Source organism: Myotis lucifugus, unplaced genomic scaffold (genome assembly GCF_000147115.1).
Source record: "Myotis lucifugus unplaced genomic scaffold, Myoluc2.0 scaffold_11, whole genome shotgun sequence".
In the NCBI taxonomy this organism is placed as follows: Eukaryota; Metazoa; Chordata; class Mammalia; order Chiroptera; family Vespertilionidae; genus Myotis; species Myotis lucifugus.
Window position 1 is genome coordinate 3,080,966 of NW_005871059.1, and position 11,510 is coordinate 3,092,475.

General features: G+C 39.0%; 1 non-coding gene across 1 annotated transcript; it reads left to right on the forward strand.

Annotated features, from left to right (window-relative positions):
• The first annotated feature begins 10,022 nt into the window (after window positions 1-10,022).
• LOC111825040 lies at window positions 10,023-10,151 on the forward strand. Its single transcript, XR_002828152.1, has one exon. It is a non-coding gene; the product is annotated as a small nucleolar RNA SNORA11 (small nucleolar RNA).
• Window positions 10,152-11,510: the final 1,359 nt, after the last annotated feature.

Genomic DNA, 11,510 nt, shown 5'->3' on the forward strand with positions numbered 1-11,510 from the left:
GAGAGGCAATTCTAAGATCTCACTGGAGGAGCCTGTACTAACTTAAGAGAGCACTTTCAACACAGCAGGAAAGTGAAGTGTCAAATCAGATAGGTAAAGAGACTCGGGGGCAGGGGTAGGGTGGGATATTTAGTACCTTCTTGTGCCAGCTGAGAACCCGAATGTAGGTGGGTCCATGGTCGGAGATTCCAGTCCCTCCAGCTGAGAAGTATTGGGGAGGACAAAGTCTAACACCAGGGCCTTTTAAGTCCGGCATCGGACAATCTATATTAAAGTCTATTTCATCGTATTTGCCTCTTCTATCTATAGTTAATGTCACAAGATGGTTTGCTATAGTGCACTTGAGGGGCTTATTACACCTAAATAGAAATAGGTTCAGATTAGATGCCACACAGTAAGGTATGCTGTTTACTACCCATACTCCAGAATAATGTCTGTAAACATCAAAGGTGGGTTTTCTTGTTAAATGCACCTTTTCAAATGGCCTTCTAAAGACAATAAAGAAGGACTATCTGAGAAGAACTAAACTGTTCCTATGAAATAAACTATAGAGAAGTTAATAACTATGTGAAACATAAACTTCTATTCAACAAAATGGAAATTATGTCCAGTTAAGACGTCAATGTGATCCTCGGGGTGGTTGGAAGTTAGTAGGGAGTAGGGGATACAGGTAACCTTGAAAGAAATTGCTAACAAATAATCATAATTTGGGTATTATTTTTTGATCTGTTAAATTTTCTATCCATTTATCTACTTATCCAAAAACACTACTGACAGTTTACTATGCAAAAAGCACTGAGCTCGGCCTATATTCTACACCTCCTGATGCAAGCCATCCTGGAGCTGACCTTCTTGTGTATCCCCACTGGCTATCCATTATCCCTTGCTGGTTGCATATTAAACCGTAACAAACCACTTTAGCCTGGTCACTTGTATCTGAGCTGATGACAGATTCTCAGACAATTTCTTCTGAGAATGAATGAATTCCACTGTTATTCAAAAACCACCTAACAAAGTCCAGCGACTTTATGGAATGCTTTCCTACAGCTTTCCCCCTTTTGCAATGAATGCACCCTTTGTGAAAATAAATATTATAAAAGGTCTCAGTTCAGATATACTGGGGAATATGAAAACCATTTTCTGAATTGGATGGGGATAGAATAAGTTTCAGACTGGATACTACTTGGGGGAATCTCCCATTCCTCGCCTCATTAATTAATTACTTGGAATTTCAATACTCAAAGGCTTTTTTCTATATCACACTCTCTAATGTGGGTCATGGTCCACAGACTCAAGTAATGAACATGACCGAAATGAGCTGCGTGCATGGCAATGAGGAGTGGTGAGGAGGTGATTGTCTGGAAAGTGTGTACTCTACCTGACAGGAAGGCCTCACTCAGCTGCTACTGATTGTTCCCGTATTGAAAATCTGGTCTTTTATTACAAGACTAGCTCCTCTAATTTGTAAGCAAAGACAGATTATAGAATGTCATATAAATTTTCCAATTAAAAATGAATAAAAATTTTAAAAAACACCTGAAGAGGGGGAAAATTTCATGTTTCTCAGTTTCCATTTTGTGACCTCTCCTATATCCCTAAAGCTGAATAAAATGATTCATTTTCTATCTTACTGGGTTTGGCTATTTTAGAGTACAATGCCCATTTATGGGTGTTTTGTACAATGTGAAATATTTTTCATTTTACAGTTGTAGGCAAAACCAGCTTTATAATCCAGTCTAAAAATACAAAGAATGATTATACTTTAGTAATTTTTTCTAGCTAGTTTTTTTACTTGCAAAGGAAGAACTAATATTATAATGCCACTTTCTTTCCATCAATCATTACACAATTTCTAGCAGAATCACCTTTCAAGATTTTAACAAGTTTATTGGAGTTCTTCAACCAAATTAGGAAATATTCTGGGTGAACTGTTCCCTGAAAACTCCTTATAAGATAGGCAATCAAGTCATCAGTGAAGGAAGTTAAAGCATGAAAATAGAACTCAAAAGGGTTGGGTCCAGTTCTCTGCTGTCCCAGAAAGTATTGAAAACTATAATCTCTGCTTTCTCTACCTCCAATCTGTGAATTCACTGCAGATTTCCTATGACCTTCAGTAATACTGGCATAAAGTAAGGTGCTCAACTACATTTCTTGAATGAGTAAAGAAATGAAATGGGAGGGCCTTAAGCAAAGAATGATAATGATCATAAAGTAAAATCCCATTGAGAAAGACAGAACACATAGTCACATCTGTAGAAAGAGGACTACTTGTGCATCAGGAGCAAATGTGGAAGGATGTGCCAAGCCACAGCCAATTTCACCCTGACTTGGAGGCTGTCATATAAGAGAGTTCCAAAGTACATAGTTAGAAACAATGTGACAAAGCTTAGAAAAAGGATAAATGCTTTTGAAATATTTTTCAATTCTTCTTTTTAAAAAAAAAAGGTTGAGTCATGATTATCTCTCACAGCCTGGGACAAAGGTGTAACGATTAGATTTGTGATAAACACAAAATCAGCTGATAAGGTTTTAGAGCTGGATAAGTAACAAGTGCTTGTCTATAAGATTTTCCAAGTCATTGCTCACCCCCACCCCCAGGTAATTGTATTTACCATTTACAATGATTGTCGGTGTGGATTTCATAGTCCAAACAAAACTCAGCATCTTAATGAATTAATCAGATTAAGCTCATATACTGGTCATATAGAATATCTCTTAGCTAAAAATATTTGCTTTGTGGAAAGAGAGGCAATTTAAAGCCATTGAATCCAATAAGAGTTTTAAAATCAATCAACTGAATTGCTCTGACTTGATACATCAACACGGTGACTTTATAATGAACCATGGGGGAGAAACAATTACATTTGCCAGCTTATCATTTCAATATCAATGGTGGAATGAAAAATGGATTCTGTTCTCAGCTGGTTTCCTTGTGATGAGAATAACAAGTTAAACATGACTATGATTCTTAGGTAGAATGAGAGACAGCATTAGACAGGAGTAAATAAAAGGACCTACTCTGTTTTGTTTTGTTTTAAATTAGTGAAAAATTGCTCATTCTCCTCCAAAAACATGGCATAATTATCCTCTCCCACTCCAAGCTCCACCATCTAGGATCTATCTTTACATCCAGATAGTTATCTAAAGTTTAATGAATTTCAGAGCTAAACCATATTGTGTATCATATTTAATTCTTATAGCAACCCCATAAAGTCTGCAATTTTAATCAATGTTTATGAACTGAATTCTTGAGTAAATGCAATGATTAGTTTGAAGTTATTGAAAATGTCAGTTATTCATGACATTTCAAGATTGGAAAATATTGATAATTTTTTCAACAAATCTTATGTTGTATTATTATATATTTACTAGAGGCCTGGTGCATGAAATTCATGAACTGGGGTGGGGTGTCCCTCAGCCCAGCCTGCACCCTCTCCATTCTGGTACTCCAGCTGCCGGTTTAGGTCCGATCCCACAGGGACATCCCTCTCACAATCTGGGACTGCTGGCTCCCAACCGCTCACCTGCATGCCTACCTGATTGCCCCTAACCACTTCTGCCTACCAGCCTGATCACCCCCTACCAGCCTTATCGACAGCTAACTGCTCCCCTTCCAGCCCGATCACCCCCAACTGCCCTCCCCTGCTAGCCAGATCACCCTCAACTGCCTTCCCCTGCCGGCCATCTTGTGGCTTTGGGCACCACCATCTTTGAGGGTGGGGCAGTCAATTAGCATATTCCCTCCTTATTGGCTGTGGGCACCACCATCTTTGAAGGTGGGACAGTCAATTAGCATATTTTCTCCTATTGGCTGTGGGTGCTGCCATCTTTGCAATGGTGTGAAGGTCAATTAGCATATTCCCTCCTTATTAGATAGGATATTAAAAACTATATATGTATATTTTACAAAGGTTTAAGATATGTTAAAAGTACAATATGACAATGAAATAACAGTAACATATAATTAAGATAAGTGTATAGATTAAAATACAAGAATAATTAACCTCTTAAGTAGTATCAGAGAGAGTTTTCCAAGTTTAAAACCTAAATGTAGGGACTGTTATCCAGTGGTATCTACTTTTAGTAATTTTTTAGAGATTAAAAATAATAAAGCCCTGGCCGGCTTGGCTCAGTGGATAGAGTGTCAGCCTGTGGACTGAAGGGTCCCAGGTTCGATTCCAGCCAAGGCTTTGCCTGGGTTGTGGGCTCAACCCCCAGTGGGGGGTTTGCATGAGGCAGCCAATCAATGATTCTCTCTCATCATATGTTTCTATCTCTCTCTCCTTCTCCCTTCCTCTCTGAAATCAATAAAGAAATATATTTAAAAAATAAATAATAAATAATAAAATTATTTTATGGACACTTCATTTAGTTTATACAATAAATTTGGAGATTTGTATAAAATGGTTGAAAGTATTTTCCCCTATATTGTATTACTAGGGGCCCAATGCACGAATTCATGCACCTTGAAAGGAACTGTGGGCCACGAGGCTGTGGTGGGCACAAGGGTGGGTCTCGGCCCATCCTCTGCGCCCCTGCCTGGCCTCTCCTGCCATGGCTCCAGGTCCCCTGTCTGCTGGCAGCCTCCGTTCCCGCCATTGCCTCTCCCACACATTGACGGCACCAGCCCCGCTTGCAACTGCTGATGGTGCGGAGTGATTGAGACCAGGGCCAGCAGTGGGTGTGAGTGGGGCTAGCACCATCAGCAAGTGTGAGTGGCGGCTGCTGCCTCAATCGCCCCTCAGGAGCACGGGGGAGGTGGATAAGCTCTCAGGGCAATTGGGGCCGGTAGCTACTGCTGGCATCCGCTGACAGTGCCGAGCAATTAGTACTGGCACCAGACACTGGCAGTGGGTGTGAGTGGCAGCTGCCAGTCCCAGTTGCTCCTCAGGAGCAGGGAGAGGTGGAGACGTCCTGAGGGGCGATTGGGGCTGGCAGCTGCTGCTCACACCAAGTGACAGCACTGAGTGATCAGGACTGGGGCCAGGCACAGGCTGCAGGTGCAAGCGAGGCCGGTGACGGCAGCAGGTACAAGCACCCGATAGGACCATGGCATGTGGGAGCAAAGAATTTTCAGTAACCACCAGAGGCTTGCCCCAAAGACAGCGACCAGCGCTCTGCCTTGGTCTGGTGCCCCCGCTCACCTGCTCTACCATCCTGCCACAGACGATGCCCGCCATGTTCCGCGCTCTGCCACCTGCTGCTGATGCTCGCCATGTTCTGCGTGTGCCCCTTGGTGGTCAGCACATGTCCTAGTGACCAGTTATTCGGTTGTTCAGTTGTTCGGTTGTTCAGTTGTTCAGTTGTTCAGTTGTTCGGTTGTTCAGTTGTTCAGTTGTTCGGTTGTTCAGTTGTTCAGTTGTTCAGTTGTTCAGTTGTTCAGTTGTTCGGTTGTTCAGTTGTTCTGCTGTTCAGTCTATTTGCATATTAGCCTTTTATTGTATAGGATGGCTTTAAAAATGTGTACACATGAGCTATCACATGTTCCAACCATAATAATCAAGTGATTGTATGACCAGGATATTTAGTTTCTAAATTTTGAGGTAATTAAATGATTTAATGGCATGTCAGAGAATCATTTTTGGAGCTTTTGTTAATTTGCTGTGAGAAGACTGAATATCCATAAGATGTTTCTTCAAATTTTAAAGCTGAGAGACTCAATCCCTAAGTATGTGGTTATTTTAATAACCTGGAACTTCTTTGCCATGAATTGTTTAAAATAATAAATTATAATAGGGGATGGTGATAATTCCCTCAAAATGCCAGAAGTCCTCAGACTCACCTCAGCTATCATTTGAAAAACTTACTTTTGAAGACAGAAGAAAAAAAGTGAAATCCTGAGTGCATTCACTGCTTCGTTTATATACTACATGCCAAATCTAACTGTGCACTAGCTACCTCATTACTGAATAATGTGAGTGAAATCTGTGTAAAACATGAGTACAATTAAATGATTTTTTGCAGTCATGTGTGTGCTTTGGTGTCTGACAATGCATATAGTAATTGAATTTACACTGAATTAAAAGGGCCTCTGTTTAGCTTTATACAAATCCTGAAATTATCACAAGAAAAAATAATTCAATTACAGAAAGAAACAGAAGTATCTTAACTTACCTTTTAAAATGGAGGAACTATGCATTAATTTTTACCTCAAAAACCAGATTTTGAATAACTGTTCTGAAAATAGTCATCAAACTCCATTTCTATTTAAAATTTAAAAAAACACAAAGTAATTGAAAAGTATGACAGAAAATATTTCTTTAGCAATTTCAACTGTTGCCAGTGAAGGCAAGCATGAAGTGAACAGCAAAATCTTACTTACAAATATGTCTTTGACTTCCATTTTTCTGGCATAATAATGTGATGTTTTGATTGTATAAAGGATACTTTGATTCTAAAACACAAATGACTAGCTCTAAAACTAAAATAGCAGTAACAGTGCTTTAATAATTGAGAAAGAGATAAGAAAAACCATGTAAATTTATCCTTAATCATAAACAGTGTGAAAATTAGATAATTTGAAAGTCAATTTATTTTTGGCAGGTTCTTTTCTTAATGTGTATGCTGTAGAATGAAAACATCTAATTTGCATATAAAAATCTAGGTAGCAAGTCTTCTGGAAATAGAAGTATGTAGAATGCTGAATTAGCCTCTTTGCTCTGTGTAGAGAAACTGCTATAATAGATTCTGAGTTAAACTATATGTCTAAGCTAAGGTCCTGAATGGGCTAATGTCCATTAACAATCAACAAATTAGTAAATTGTCTTTATTGAGATTTCTTTTCTCAACCTAATGGTTTGTTTAACTGATGGCTGATGTGACCATTAGGAGCTATTAGCATGTTAAGAGGGTATTAAATAAAGCCAACAGTTGGCCTTAGAAACAAAAGGATAAACACAGCACAATTTATTATTTTGCTAGGCTAAGCAAACATGGTCTAGATGCATTACTGCCTTCTAACAATGCCTGTAGTCATCTGTTGAATAAATATTCTATTGGGCTAAGAACAAAAGAATCAGCAAATCTGTGATCTACTAAACTTCTAATTGCTGGTATGTTTTAGCTGATTTTTAGACTTTATCTGAGCTATATAGTAGATGTAGACTCATCTACAATTTCATATTGTGTTGAATTTTTTCAAAAAAATATTATGGATAAGGAAAATGTTTATTGCAACCAGATGTCAGTGATATTGCCTTAAGATGAAGCTAGTTTCAAATGTGTACACTTAATAAACAGTACAGTAAAGGAAAATCAGATGGAAGTGGTTTATATAGTTAAGTACTCAAAATTCTCTTGTTGATATTTCTACTTCTTCTATGTTTAGCCTCTGTTATTGTTTTTATATCTAGGAAGTCAGACCTAGCAGTGTCCTGTGAAGGTGTCGAGGAGAAGCTCTTTCCATTGGCCTGTTCCAATCTGAATCAAATGTCTGTTCTTTGGAAGTTGTTCTGTTAGTGATGATATATCAGAAAGAAATAGGACATTTGAATCTATGTAGTAATTCCTTTATTCCATATTTTCCAGGAAGGAATGGAGGAAATAACAATTCCAGCACAGCCGTAGTTTGGCTCAGTGGATAGAGTATTGGCCTGTGGACCGGAGGGTCCCGGGTTTGCTTCTGGTCAAGGTCATGTACCTTGATTGCAGGGTCCTTCCTGGGGAGCATGCAGAAGACAACCAATTGATACGTTGTTCTCACATTGATATTTCTCTCTGTCTTTCCCTCTCTCTCTAAAAATCAATGGGAAAATATTCTCAGGTGAGGATTAAAAAGACAAAATAACAACAAAAAAATAATTCCAGCAGACTCTCTGAACATTGCTTTAGAAATGTGGCACTATTACCCTAATCTGACGCTGGGTTTTATTGATTTATATGAATATTTACTGATCACCACCACATGCCAGGTCGTCTTCTAAGCACTAAGGACACCCAATGAACCTGACAGAAAGAAAAATCTCTATTCGTGTGCGTTTTACATTCTTGTGGAGGAAGATAGATAACGGACAATAAACCTGAATAAAAAGGATGTTGAAGGACAAGTGCTATAAAAGAGAGAACAGAATAAAGAGATTAGCAGTGGTGAGGGAGGAGGAACAAGTAGCATTTTGAACAGAGTGATCCCATTGCCTTCAGCAAGAATATGATACTGAAGTCAAGATTTAAAGGAGGTAAAGGAGTTTGTTTTTCAGATATTGGGAGAAAGAACACTCCAGGCAAAAGGAACAACTAGTGCAAAGGATCTAAGGCATGAGTTTGCCTGATGTGTTCAAGAAGCAGAGTAAACAAGGCTAGAGAAGAGAAGCGTTGTAGAAAATGAGGTCAGAAAGGAAAAAAGCAAGGAGAGCCTTACAGTCCACTGTAAGATAGGCTTTTACTCTAAGCATGATCTCATGTCTTAAGAGTATCATTTGGACACTATGTGCAGAACAGATTGTAAGAGGGCAAGATCTATTAGAGGAGGCCAGATTAGGGGTCAACTGCAGTGATGCTGGAGAGAGATAATGGTGAGTTAGTAGTGGGGAGGGGGTCACAGTGAAACACAGTCTGATTCTGGATATATTTTGAAGGAAGAACCCACAAGATATAGATTAATTGTGGAATGGGGAATGTGAAAGAGAGACATCAAGGATGGCTCTAAGGTTTTAGCCTAAGTGAGTGGAAAGATGGATGACAGCACATGAATTGGAAAAAGTTGTGGGGTAGAGTTCAGCTTTGAACATGTTAGAAGGTTGCAAGATTTAGCAAATAAAAATACAGGCCACCTGGTTAAATTTGTATTAAGTGTGTATTTATCTGATAACTTTAACATGTTCATTTTTAAGTGTCTATTGGACATCCAAATGGAGAAGTTGCAAAAGTATTTGGATTTCTGTATCTGGGGCATAGCTTTGAGCTGAAATTTTGTGAGTTGTCAACATGTAGATGGAATTTAAAACCATGAGACGAAATGCTGTAACAAAAGATATGAGTATCGATAAAGAAGGACAGGAGCGCTGTGCCCCTCCTACAAGAAGCCTGGGGCATGTCAACTTTTATCAAAGTTGGGAAGAAGAAGAGGGAGCAGCAAAAAAGTCTTAGAAAGAGAAACCAGAGTAGCAGCAGGAAAATCAAGCGAGTAGTGTGCTAGCAGCCAAATGAAGGATTTCTGGGAGGAAGGGAGTAATCTATTATGATATTACCAATAGAAATAATCCAATATAGAAGAAAATATCGGTGATGTATTAGAGAAAGAGACTAATTGCTAGAGCAATGTCCTTGACTAGATAGAAGGTGATAGGCTCATCAAGTCACATGTAGGAATGAAGGATGGCATCTAGAGTAGCAGACAGCAAGGCAAACAATCTATGATGAATGCTGGTGAGTAGGCAGAGGAGGAGGTGGAGGTTAGTGGTAGTTCTCTTCTAAATGCTTTGATTTTCTCCATGAAGTAGGATGCAAGGTCACAGTTGCAATTCAGGAGAGGTAAGGAAACATGTGGGTTTGGAAGAAAAAGAAGTCATGAGACATATGCCTAGGTAGGGAGAGTGGACTGGTCAAGTATAGTATGATTAGGCAGCATTAAAGATCCTCTTAATTTGTGGCCATACTTTTAAATGGAAACTAGTTAACATGGTTTTATGAAAATAAAATTATATTTTATTATGGTGATACTAGAGGCCTGGTGCATGACATTCATGCACTGGGGGAAGGGGGGCAGGTCCCTCAGCCTGGCCTATGCCCTCTTGCAGTCTGGGACCCCTCAAGGGATGTCTGTCTGCCGGCTTAGGCCCACTCCCTGCAAAGTCCTTAGTGCTGCCGTGGAGGTGAGAGAGGCTCCTGCCACCACCACTGCGTTTGTCAGCCATCAGCCCAGCTTCTGGCTGAGTGGCGTTCCCCCTGTGGGAGCACACTGACCACCAGGGGGCAGCTCCTGTGTTGAGAGTCTGCCCCCCGGTGGTCAGTGCATGTCATAGCGACCAGTCATTCCACCTTATGGTTGATTTGCATATTAGGGTTTTATTATATAGGATTTTTCTTGGGTGTGGAGAGAGCAGAGTGCCTGAAGAATGGCTTCTCTGTGTACAGCACATCCAACAGCAACTTGGGCTTACTCCTCACGGGTGGCAGAATACTATGGCCTTCCTGTGACATTACGCCCTATACATAAAAAAAAAAAAAGAAAGAATCCATTTTTCTAAGTCTAAGAGTAAATGTGGTGCTCTGAGACTGGCTTTGGCTTTCTTGCTCAGAATCTCAATGATAAGTTCAAAAATGTATTTTAGTTGTATTCTAAACACAGTACGTACTTGGTGAGTACTGACTTTAAGCATAGACTTCTTTAATCCATTAGTTTCTACTGAGTATCTTGCTTTCCTCCAATGAGCTCAAGCTTTGAAAAATACAGACAGCCCTCCTTTCTAGGAAATGAGAGTGGTTGTATGATGTAGCTCCCTCCTTCTCAAACTAAGCAGAATACACATTGTCTGGTGGCCATGATCCCTGCCAGCTACATTCCCCCTGGTTTGATGAGTCTTTCTAAGGACAGCCTTGTCTGGCAACTGTATCAAAGAAAGAGCTATCTATTCTTTGGAAAAAATCACTTCCTTCTTCAAGGCTCAGTTAAAATTTTTTCAGTTGTGCTATGAAAGTTTTCTGTAATCATTAAATATCTCAACAGCAAAAGCTTAAAGGCTTATAATGCCTCGAATACCTTTCTGTCTAACATGTTCAGTCCAATGACTCCTAAATATCAGTCCATAAATGCAATTGGCTGTCTGTGATGATATTTTCACTCATATGTGGTAAGAAATGAAAAAAAAAAAAAAACAAAGCCATTGTAAGATTGCCAATTGTGATTCTGAGATGAAGTTCTTTCTAATTTGTGTGGTGATAGTGCATAATTCTTCTTTTTATGTACACCATGCTTAATTTGCCAAAGAAGTTGACCACTCCATGTCCTCTAATTTACTTTAAAAATTTACTTGGTCCATTAAATACAAAAGACTGTGAACCAAATATTTAGTCCACATAGGACCCAAAGAAGAACAGAGCATATGTAGGGGTTTAGGAATACATAGAACAGGTAAAAAGAGAAGCAGTTCTCTTCATACAGTGATAAAAATCCATTTATGCTCAGAGCTAGGAAAATTTAGCTCAGTATTTTTTTAAAATTATTGCAATTAATATATAGTTTAAATGTGTGACTTTGCTTATAAAATTTGTATGGACATTCCAGGTAAGTAATATAAAAATTATATAATTGACCTTTAAAAATCATCTGTGTTTTCTTTACATGGAAACCAGATGTTTACTTTTGTGACTGTGTGTTTACTTTCCTATTGGAGGCTGATTTAATACTTAGGAGGGCAAAATGTCAGAGGCAGATCCTCTGCTAGAGGCAATCAATCCCCTATATTTCAAAAGGTCCTTCTGAGTAATTTTTTTCCTTGAGTGTTTAGATGCCTATGTAAACATCTAAAAAAAGATCCACAAAATATTTTGCAGTAAATACCTATAATCACAGA